This window comes from Quercus suber, unplaced genomic scaffold (assembly GCF_002906115.3).
Source record: "Quercus suber isolate HL8 unplaced genomic scaffold, Cork oak 2.0 scaffold_294, whole genome shotgun sequence".
Classification (NCBI taxonomy): domain Eukaryota; kingdom Viridiplantae; phylum Streptophyta; class Magnoliopsida; order Fagales; family Fagaceae; genus Quercus; species Quercus suber.
This window is the reverse complement of record NW_027069750.1, coordinates 132,768-144,424: the sequence shown is the minus strand read 5'-3', so window position 1 is coordinate 144,424 and position 11,657 is coordinate 132,768.

Genomic DNA, 11,657 nt, shown 5'->3' with positions numbered 1-11,657 from the left:
TTGACATAAATTTGAGGAATTATGCTAGTTATATTTTTCTCTAACCAAAAAATATTTGCCAATTCCTTTGACCAAAAGGTAGGTTAACATCCATCTAAGTATGTTTACAGACTAAATTTAATAAATTAATTTGTGTAATAAGTCAAATCATCATATTATATACTCTCACATTTGGGCAGTAGATCAAATCAGAGGTGCAACTCGGCCAGTGGTAGCAAACACTACAAAAAATAGTTTTGAGGATTGGATGCAACGTTTCCTTAACTTAGCTGTGTATTACGTACCATTCTCTTGCTTATCAATTAGATGAATTTTTTAAAGCATCTTTTTAGTCATCCAAGGTCAATGTTTATAATTTGCATCTTAATGAAGGTGGATGTCTTATTTTAAACAAAAAAAAAGAGGGTGTGATTCACAAGAGAAAACCACATGGGAGGTTTATGCAGCTTTCTGATCAATTAATATGCAATCAATTTTTTTTTGCTTTGAACAGATATATGCTAGGCCAGTAATAATATTTTTTTTCTTGAAAAACCAGTAATAATATTACTTAAACTACAAAAATGGTAGTTGTCAGGAATTTAGACCCCTTAAACACACAGATTGCGTAACCTAGATTAATTAGCCAAGTTGTTACTTAGTCAAATTAAGAAATTCTAGGTTAAAACAATCCAAACAATCATATCAAGAATATAAAGCAGCGGAAAATAAATAACACAAGATATGATCACCCAGGAAACCACTCGGTAAAAACCTGGGGAGGATTTGACCCACCGATCCTCAAGGCTAACCTGAATTCACTATGAAAGAATTGAAGTTCATACAAAAGGACTACAAGCTCCCCGCTCGACTACCTAATGCTACCCACCAGTAAACTTCCTGACACGACCACGCGCAGGCTCCGAATCCACGGACTACTTCTTTCTTGAATTCTTCAATCAGCTACAAGCTCCCCGCTTGCTTTTCTTTTAATCGTCAATGGCAGCAACCTTGTTGATCATCAAGATGTAGAAAATATCTCTACCTTGAAAACCCTAAGTTTATGTGAAGGAAAGCTCCTCTAAGATCTCACAAGAGATCCACATAAACAGCAAATATGAGCAACAAAGACTTAGAGAGGTTTGGGTACAAAACCCTAAAAATAAAAGGAGGCACAAGAGGCACTCTAATCTCTCTCTTCGAAGTCCCCAAAAACGTTCTAGGGTTTCCTTTATATAGGAGTGTTTTACTTGAACCCCAAGACGTTTAAATAGAGTTTGGGCTGAACTGGAACTCTGCAGAAAAATAAATCTGTACGTGGTTCGATCGATCGAGTCTAATTTTCGATCGATCGAGCCTTACAGATTTAGTCCAATAAATCTGCACTCACTCGATTCCAGTTTTACAAATAAACATACTTTGAGCAAGCCTAAACAAGACTAAACAACCTGTTTTGATCATGGTTTGCCAACAATACAAATTAGAGTTCTAAATACATAAATTCCTAAATCTTTAGAACCTAACAGTAGTAAATAATAGTCTTAGTACATGTGCTCCCGTTGAAGTCAACACCATAATTCCCTTTTCTCAACCCACGAAAAAAAAAAAAGTCAACAACATAATTACTTTATTATTATTATTATTATTTTGTGCTTGTCTTTAAACTTTAATTTTATTGATAGTGTCATAATGCCATCTTAGTAAAAAACATTTGGATAAATATGGTAAATTTATATCTATAGCCAATGTTTACTCTATGATGATCACTTTTATCATCAAGTTATGACAACGGGTGTTTTTTAATGTAGATAAACTTTAATCCTTAAATCTCTTATTTAAAGACAAAAGACTTATCATAGACTTAACTGGAACTCCTACACTAGTCAAAATTTAGTGGAGTACATGTAATTGGATGTTTATTTGTGTTTGTCTTTATTTATTTATTTATAGGGATTTGTGTTTGTCTTTAGATATTGTTTATTCAAATCTTTTTACCTTTTTTTTTTTTTTGGGGATAGGTGTTTATTCAGAACTTTAACGTATGTGACCAGCTCAACCAGCTGACATAAAAGTTCAACTGAAGCAATTTCCTCACATAAATGAGAAATTAAGCACCCTATATATACCAACTAAAAAGAAGTTTATAAAAAGTGAACAAGATTTGACATGATGATCAGTTTAAGGTTCTATCTTTGCTTCTTGGTTTTGCATGCAAGCATTAGTATCCAGACAACCCAATGCCACACTGAAATCTGTCTGCCAAAGAATCATGTTGCCTTATTCATTTTTGGGGATTCAGAAGTGGATGCTGGAAACAGTAACTACATCAATACCACTACTGATTTCCAGGCAAATTATTCACCTTATGGGGAAAACTTCTTCAGGTACCCAACTGGGAGATCTTCCAATGGCCGTCTAATTACAGATTTCATCGGTAAGATTATAGTTAAGTAAGAGTTGTTTTTCTCTTGGATTTGAATTGTTGCTCAATTAATTTTTGAAGCATTATTGCAGCTGAGTATGCAAAATTGCCACTACTTCTACCATATCTACAACCTAGTTATTGCACCTGATTTGCTCAAGCTTATAAGGCACATGTGGGAGGCGTCTCTCCCCGATCTGGGATTGAGCAAATCCTTGAGGAAAAAATCCAAAGAGGACAATACTTGCTGATTGTGTAGTAGTGGTACACGTGTCTTGGGCTCAAGCTTATAAGGCACATGTGGGAGGCGTCTCTCCCCGATGTGGGATTGAGTAAATCCTTGAGGAAAAAATCCAAAGAGAATAATACCTGCTAATTGGGGGCTGATAGGGTTGTCCACGGGCCGGTCCAGGTTGGGTTTGTGCCCAACCCGAAACCGACCCACCAGAATCGAGTGGGAAAAAAATGCACCCGCTGTCGACCTGCCGGAGTAATCGGGTCAGTCGGTTCAAACCATCAACGGGTGGTGGGTGGGTGGGTCAGAGTCCTAGATTTGAGAAGACAGCGAGAAAACGGTGAAAAAAACACAGATCTAGCAAAGAAACCTAGATTCCGGCGATATTTTTTCAGATTCCGGTGATATTTCCCTTAGATTCGATGAGATTTCACTAGATCCGACGAAAATCTCACCGGATTTGATGAGATTTCACCAAGTCTGGTTAAAATCTCACCAAATCTAAGGGAAATATCCCCGGAATCTAAGTTTTTTTGCCGGATTTTGGAAATTTTGGCTGGAATCTAGAAACATTCGGTCGGTTCGGGTTTTTCGGGTTTTAGGGGAGGAAAACCAAAGCCGACCCGCCAGAATCGGTTTCAGCGATGAAGATCCACTGCCAACCCACCGGAGCAGTCAGGTCGGCCGAATTCGGGTCGGTTTTGGTCGGTTCTTCAGGTGGGTTGGGTTACCGGATCAATCTGGACAGCCCTAGGGGCTGAGACAAGAAACCCTCCCACATTTATGCAATGATTTCTCATTCATTACAAGTTATGTTTTTTTCAATCTCAATTTTGGTACATCATTTTATGATTGTAATCCTTGTTGTCTAGATAGGAGATATGTGTCACTACCAATACTTTGATCAGCTTCAAAAGTTTATCATTTTCTCCACACACACACACACACACACACACACACACACCAAAAACAAAACAAAAACAAAAACAAAAAAACAAAAGTCGGTCTGTCTTAAGAAAAACAAAAAAATCATTGTAAATTCTTGACCTAGTATTTATAAAAGTCAAACTATGCACAAATAGGCATAGTTTATGCAATGATCTATCATTCATTACAAGTTATGTTTTTTTCAATCACAATTTTGGTACACCATTTTATGATTGTAATCCTTGTTGTCCAAATAGGAGATATGTGTCACTGCCAATACTTAAATCAGCTTCAAAAGTCTGTCTTAAGAAAAACAAAAACATCATTGTAAATTCTTGACCTTGTATATATAAAAGTCAAACAATGCACAAATAGGCATAGTTTATGCAATGATCTCTCATTCATTACAAGTTATATATGTTTTTTTCAATCACAATTTTGGTACATCATTTTATGATTGTAATCCTTGTTGTCCAGATAGGAGATATGTGTCACTGCCAATACTTTAATCGGCTTCAAAAGTTTGTCATTTAAAAAAAAAAAAAAATTCAAAAGATTGTCTTAAGAAAAACAAAAACATCATTGTAAATTCTTGACCTAGTATATATAAAAGTCAAACTATGCACAAATAAGAATAGTTTATGCCATGGTCAGTTTCGGTATACAGAGGGGTATATTCCCATTCTGCCTAGATCTGGTTTGTGCCATGATTAGTTTGGGCATATACGGAGACTTGAACCTATGACCATTAGGTTAAAAGCCCAATGCTTTACCAGTTGAACTATACACCCAAAAAAATATATTGTAGTAAATAGTGATTGGTGCAAAAAAGAAAAGAGGTGACCTCTCTAAAGTTTTTAATGGAGAGCGGAGATATTCAAGTTTCAAATTCCCCTCTCTATTGTAATTATCAAATAATGAAAAATAATAATGCATTGTTTATCCTTTTTGGATAAATCTTAATTTATCATGGTGTCAAATCAGATAATAATGTAAATTTTTGAGACAAATGATAGTTTATCAATTATTGCACGAGCCTCTTGATTCTCATTATTTATCAATATGAATCCAAGAGTGGTATTCAAGAATGTTTTTCGAGTAGGAGTAGTTGAATTGGGTGTGCATTCAACCCCCAAATCTGACCAAGCCAATGCCTCGGGTAAGTTTTTTGTAGATTAAAAGATTGGGTTGAGTTCTTTTTTTCTTTTTTTCTTTTTTTAGGCTTGGGTTGGAAAAAATTTCAGCTCCAGTAACCCGACCAAAACCATGTTATTATTATTCTAAAAAAATGTTTTTTTTTTAATTTATTAGTTTGATCTATTTTGGGTTTTGGACTTATTAGTTTAAATTTATTAGTTTGATTTATGTTGATATTAGTTTTGATTAAATTAGAATATTAGACCCAATTTTATAAATTGTAATCATTTATTGAATATTGAGCTTAAATAGCTTATTGAAAACTTTTTTTTTTCTTTTTTTTTTCTAGGATTATGAATATGGCCTCAACCTGATGACCCCATCCAACTCGTTGATTTTTAGAGCTAACCTGAGTTGAGTTAGCCATGCATTTAGATGTAACTAATTGTTGATTGCTTAATTGTTTTTTTTTTTTTTTTTTTTTGAACGTAAACGATAGAATTTTATTCAAAGCTACTTGTATGGTTGTTACAAAAACACCCTCCAAGACATGCTAGTGGGATGTACATGGGCCTATGCATGCAACTGCATGTTTAGGAATGGCAATGGGTCGGGTTCGGACCGGGTTTTTTAAACCCGACCCCGACCCGCGGGTCTGCTCCAAAAACCCGGACCCAGCCCGTTTATTAAATAGATTTTTCCTTAAATCCAAACTCAGCCCGTCGGGTACCCACGGGCCCCGCCAGCCATGCCACGATTTAGGCCAAACCCTGGCCCAATAATTAAAAAAAAATTTTGCCCAGATTCATTATTTTTGAAAATGTGTTTGCCAAATTCTTTATTTTTGAAAATGTATTTGCCCAGATTCAAGGCTTGAATCTTGGCAAAATATTTTTTTTTTTTTTAATACTAGGAGTATACGTAGGTAGAGAAAATCAAAGAAATCAAATAATGAAATTGAAAAATAAAAAGAACCAACAGGAAATCATGGATGAACAATGACCAAAATTTTATGATTTTCCCTTTCAAAATCACAAAAACAAACACAAATCCTAAAACAAACACAAAAATTTCAAATTTATAATTTTCCCATTCCAAATCACAAACACAAACACAAATTCAGATTTATGATTTTCTCATTCAAAATCACAAACACAAACACAAAAATTTTAGATTTATGATCTTCCCTTTCAAAATCACAAACACAAACAGAAATCCTAACACAATCACAAACAACTCACATGCTTAAGACAAAATGAACTCAGAAAAAAGAAAAAAAAAAAGAAAAGAAAAAAAAAAAAAAGGATAGAGAATGAGGTGGTGACAAATCGGAGGTTGAGACATCAGACATCAGACACCTTTGTCTGGTCCACTGTTCTTTACAAGAATCTATAGAAAAACTTCAACTGACCTTTACTTTCTTATATTATATTATTACGAGACTGCCATTCCAGCTCTTCAAAGTTCAAACCTTAAATAAGTAATTAAAGAACAACCTTAGCTTGAGATGAGATTTACAATTCAAATTTCAAAGTGCCATGCGGAGACAGATCTAGTTGAGTGAGAGGCAGTGACCAAGTGAGAGTGGGAGAGGAGAAAAAGAGTAGCGGCTGAGTGAATGAAATGGGAATATGGGGGGTTAGGGTTTTTTTTTTTTAACACATATATATATATATATATATATGGGGTATTTTAGTATTTTTAACTTATATATAAACGGGTCGGGTCGAATCCGGGTTTAGGCCGGGTTTTTGCAAAAACCTGAACCCGAACCGGACCTGCTTCGGGTTTTTTTTTTTTTAACCCATACCTGACCCTATAATTTATCGGGCCAGGTAAAATCCAACCCATTAGGGTTGGACCGTGCCGGGTATCCGTGGGTCGGATATAAATTGACATCCCTATGCATGTCACCCAACTAAAACAAATAAAAAACATAAACATGTGCATCTTTTAAAGAAAAGCACTTTATCTTTACAATACAAATAACAGACTTCAGCACATTCTAATGGCCATGTTTCTCAGTTCGGTCTAGTCATAGGTAGAGTCTCTGGTAATCTTGCAACAGGTTTGTCGCTCCTCTCAAAATGTCACGAGGTTGAGTTTGCTTTTTGTCAAATAACCACCTGTTTCTTGCATTCCAAATGGACCATGATACCATAGCCCAAACCTCCAATTCTTTAGTCGAGAGCGCAGCCATTAATTCACTCATCAGTACATAAAAGCCCTCCACTTCTGAGCTACGTTTCTATAGTTTGCCTGCCACTAGCGCCCACACATTCCTAGCCATAGGACAGCTCCAAAGTGCATGGGCCACCGTCTCCTCCTGTTGCTGGCATATTCCACAAGCTAGGTCCACTGGCACCTTACTTCGACAAAGGTTTACTCGGGTAGGGAGTATATCAGAGCATGCCCTCCAAGCAAAGTTCCGAACCTTGGGAGGTATGTACAACTGCCATAAACGATTCTAGAATTTCCTATCACTCTGGGCTAATGAATGCTCCCCTTTTTCCTATTGTTACTGACAGACCGCGACTTGATAAGCCGTTTTAATCGAGAAAATGCCTTTTTTGTTTTCCTTCCAGATTAGCTCATCCTTGATGTGTGTGTCCTTGAGGTTGATCCGTTGAATATCCTCCACAGTAGATTGCATGAAGGTTGTGTGGAGGACTTGAGTGTGCCACTGCTTTGTGCTAGGGTCAAAAAGGTCACTCACCCTCAAGTTCATGTTTGCATTCAGTTGGAACTTTGGAGGGTGGGGTACCATCTGTGATCATCCAGTTTTATGCTTCTCCCATCTCCTACCTTCCAAACTGTAGCTGCTCTAATCAACTCCCTGGCTTCTAACAAACTGCGCCATACAAAAGATGGGTTGGAGCCCAAACCAGCCTCCATGAACAATCAATTAGGAAAATAGCGGGCTTTGTATACTTTGAAGAAAAGTGAGTGGCTTCCTTGGATTGACCGCCATGCTTGTTTGGCTAGCATAGAAAGATTGAAGGTGTGAATATCTCTAAACCCCATTCCACCTCTATCTTTCGAATTGCACAACTTACTCCATTTGATCCAGTGAACTTTTTTCTCATCTCGAGTTTGACCCCACCAATATTTTGCTAGAGCTGAATTAATATCATCACAAACCCTTTTTGGGATTTTAAACATGCTCATGGAGTATGTTGGGATAACTTTTGTTACCATCTTAATTAGGACTTCCCTCCCTACCTTGGAAATATTTTTCTCCTTCCATCCCATCACTTTTTTTGTTACTCGCTCCTGCACTTCCCTGAAAGTGCTCACCTTGGATTTTCCTCCCACCATTGGTAATCCTAGATACTTCTCACAGTTTGTCATGATTTGAGCAACTAGCATGTTCCGAATAGCAAACTTCACCGATAGCTTTGTGTTTGGGCTAAAGAAGAGTGTTGTTTTTTGCCTATTGATAGCTTGACCCGATGCTCTCTCATACATTACTAGTAAATGCATCATGTTTTGGCATTCCTCGATTGTTTCTTCACAAAATAGTAGGTTATCATCGGCAAACAGTAAGTGTGAAACCCTTACCCCTCCATGGCATGACACCACTCCTTTCAAGAGATTTCTATCAACGGCTCGATGTATGAGAGAGGAGAGCCCTTCTGCACATATCAGGAATAGATAAGGAGACAAAGGGTCCCCTTGCTTGATTCCACGGGTCGGTGTGATGGGGCCTCTTGGTTCACCATTTATGAGGGTCGAGTATGATGCGGTGCACACAGTTTCCATAGCAAGGTTGACCCATTGGTTAGGTAGGCCAATCTTTTGCATCATCCTTTGGAGTAACTCCCACTCCACTCTGTCATATGCCTTGCTGATGTCAAGTTTCACCGCCATGTGTCCCTTTTTTCCTTTGGCCCTGTTTCTCATACAGGGGAGATTTTCAAAAGCAACTATAGTATTATCTATAATGATTCTACCAGGCATAAAAACACTTTGTGAGTCAGAAATTACACTGGGTAGTATTGGTTTGAGGCGATTAGCCAGCACCTTAGACATAATCTGTGATACAACATTACCCAAGCTAATGGGATGGAATTCCGTAATGTATTTTGGCTCTTTTTTTTTTTTTTTTTTTTTTGGGGATGAGCACAATATGTGTATAGTTCATTTTTCTTAGATGTCTCCTTGAGTGTAAAACAGATAATACAGCAGTAGTTACATCATGCCCTACAATATGCCAAAATTTTTGAAAAAAGATAAGTGACATACCATCGGGGCCTGGTACCTTGGATAGGTGCATTTGGAAGAGTGTTGTTTTTACTTCATCCACTGTGTAAGGGCGAAGCAAGTCTTGGGCCATATCCTCTATCACTACCTTGTCCACTGAATCAATCACCTCCTCCATGTCTAGTGAATTGGAAGAAGTGAAGAGTTCTTTGTAGTATTCCTCTGCTATGGTGGCTATCTTTTCCTCATTTGTGTGCCATTCCCCTTCCCTATCATACAAACCTCCAATATTATTTTTCTTTTGTCTTTGGCTCGTTCTTAGATGGAAGAATTTTGTATTTTTATCTCTCGCTGGTAGCCATATAGATCTTAATCTTTGCCTCCCAAATACTTCCTCATGGTGTAAGAGTTCATTTATCTCCCTCTTCACTTGTTGTATTCTCTCTACATTCTCACCATATCCAGCCTCCTTCAATGCATTCAGTTCTCCTTGTTTTGCTTCCAACCAATCTCTAGTGTTTCCAATGGTAGTTCTGCTCTATGCAATGAGGTCCATTCTACACCTTTTAATTTTTTTCAAAAAGGCAGTACATGGGGCTACTTGTTGGTCGTTGATGATTCCATGAGTTTCTAATAATGGATTCGCACTCTGTATGTGCTAACCATTTCTCCTCGAACTACTGTATTTTATGTCTCTGACGCTGGGGTTGATTTGGTGGAGCCATGTCTATCAAGATAGGGTCATGATCGGAGTAGGATGCGAAGAGATGCTTCACTTTGGTTCTCAGGAACATCGCACTCCAATCTGTTGTTGCGACTACCCTATCTAGTCGCTCCTCCACAAATGCTTCTTTCTCCCTACCATTTCTCCATGTGAAACGATAACCATTGAATCCCAAGTCTACTAGACCGTAATGTAGAAGTGTATGTCAAAACTCAAGCATAGGTGCCATCGGTCTAAGTACGCCACCATTCTTCTCGTCGAAGGCCAAGATTTCGTAAAAATCGCCCAAACAGATCCAAGGAAGGGATGCACGAGCTTGGAGGTGTCTCATAAGCCTCCACGTTTCAGTTTTGCGCTGTTCCTCCGAATGGCCATAAATTCCGGTTAATCTCCATAGCGATGATGTTTGCGTATGTATTCTCACATCTATATGGTTCGGTGAATAAGTCTGTGTGTCTACAATCACATCTACTTTCCAAAGAAGTGCAAGGCCCCCCCTTCGACTGTCACACGATACTACAAGCATGGAAGGGAAACCCAACTCTACTTTGATCGATTCCATCTCTCTATCAGATAATTTTGTTTCCATTAGAAACAGAATTATATGAGCATTCTACCTTATTAAGTCAGCAAGGACTTCAACTACATGGCGGTTCCCAAGCCCCCGGCAGTTCCAACTTAGAGCGATCATTGTGCTTAGTGGGACTGAGCCAGCCTCCATCGTTGGTATTTCAGTTTGAACCATGTTGTCCATACTCTGGAACCTCTTGTTCTCCTCCGTGCCATGATCAGTGCTCTCGTTGTGTCTCTTTGCATCCACTTTCACTCGGCTTGGCTGTGGGGCAACACTTTTTGTTGTGGTTGGACAGGTGTGTTTTTTCCTTCGGGGTATTGGTTTGTGATCTTTTAGTTTGTCACCTGAGGGTTGGTCACGTGAGGGTGGGACTAGGGTTTTGTAGTGTGTTTGTTTTGCACCGTAAGTGATAGGGACAAAGAATAAATGGCTTCCTTGATTTTCGGTAGTGTTTATTTCGGGCTAGGGTGGGTGAGTTTTTAATTCCGTAACTGTTGGGAGTGGCTGCTATGGGGGTGTAAATGTGTTTTTAAGGCAGGTGGGATTAGCTTTATGAGGTTGTGTAAATATGGTGTTAAGGCACGTGGAGTGGTGTGGTGTACGTGTGGGATCGGTTTTGTTTTTTGGTGGGCTTGAAACGGTCGTCTTGTCCAACTGTGGTAATGGATCTGGGGTCTTAATGGCGTTAATGATGTTTGGATTTTGATCCGTGAAATCCAGGATAGCATTGATTCCGGTTTGAACTGGAGATTTTTTGGTATCGAGTTCGGTAGGCATCTCGGTTTCGGAAGTTGGCGGAGCTGCGTTTGAAAGCTTGTGGGTCCGACGTATGTGTGAGTCCTTGCTGGGTTACGTGTTCCTTGCCCGAGTTCCAGCTTTAAGCCACTCACCGTATGGCTTCTCACTCTCTGCTTCACTTCCTCGTATCGGACACTCACTGTGGGTGTGACTGATTCGGCCACAACTGAAGCACCAACCAACTAATCTCTCATACCTAAAGGCCACTCGGACTACCTCACCTTCCGGACTGATAACTGGGCCGCTTGCCTGAGTGGTTTGTTCAGTGGGACCTCCACTTGTATACGCAAGAATCGAGACTGATCTAAGTTTATCGCTTTGTAGTCTACCTCCACGAGCTCACCAATGCTCTGACCAATATCGCTTCCAGCCTCCTCATTTATAAGATCAAAGGGCAATCCCCATACTTGGATCCAAAGTGGTTGCTTTATGAACGTGACATTCCTCACCGACATTCGTTTCTCCCACCGTCAAAGCGCTAAGAGATGATCATCAAAACACCATGGCCCATTGTTTTATACCCACATCAATTGGCTTTCCATCAAAAACTTGAACTGTAATAACCCTTCCCCCACTTCAATTATCTTCAAGTCCTCCCCTAGCTTCCACATGGATCGTATTAAGTTCTTGGCTGCCCGTATATTGATTGGCTTCGTTG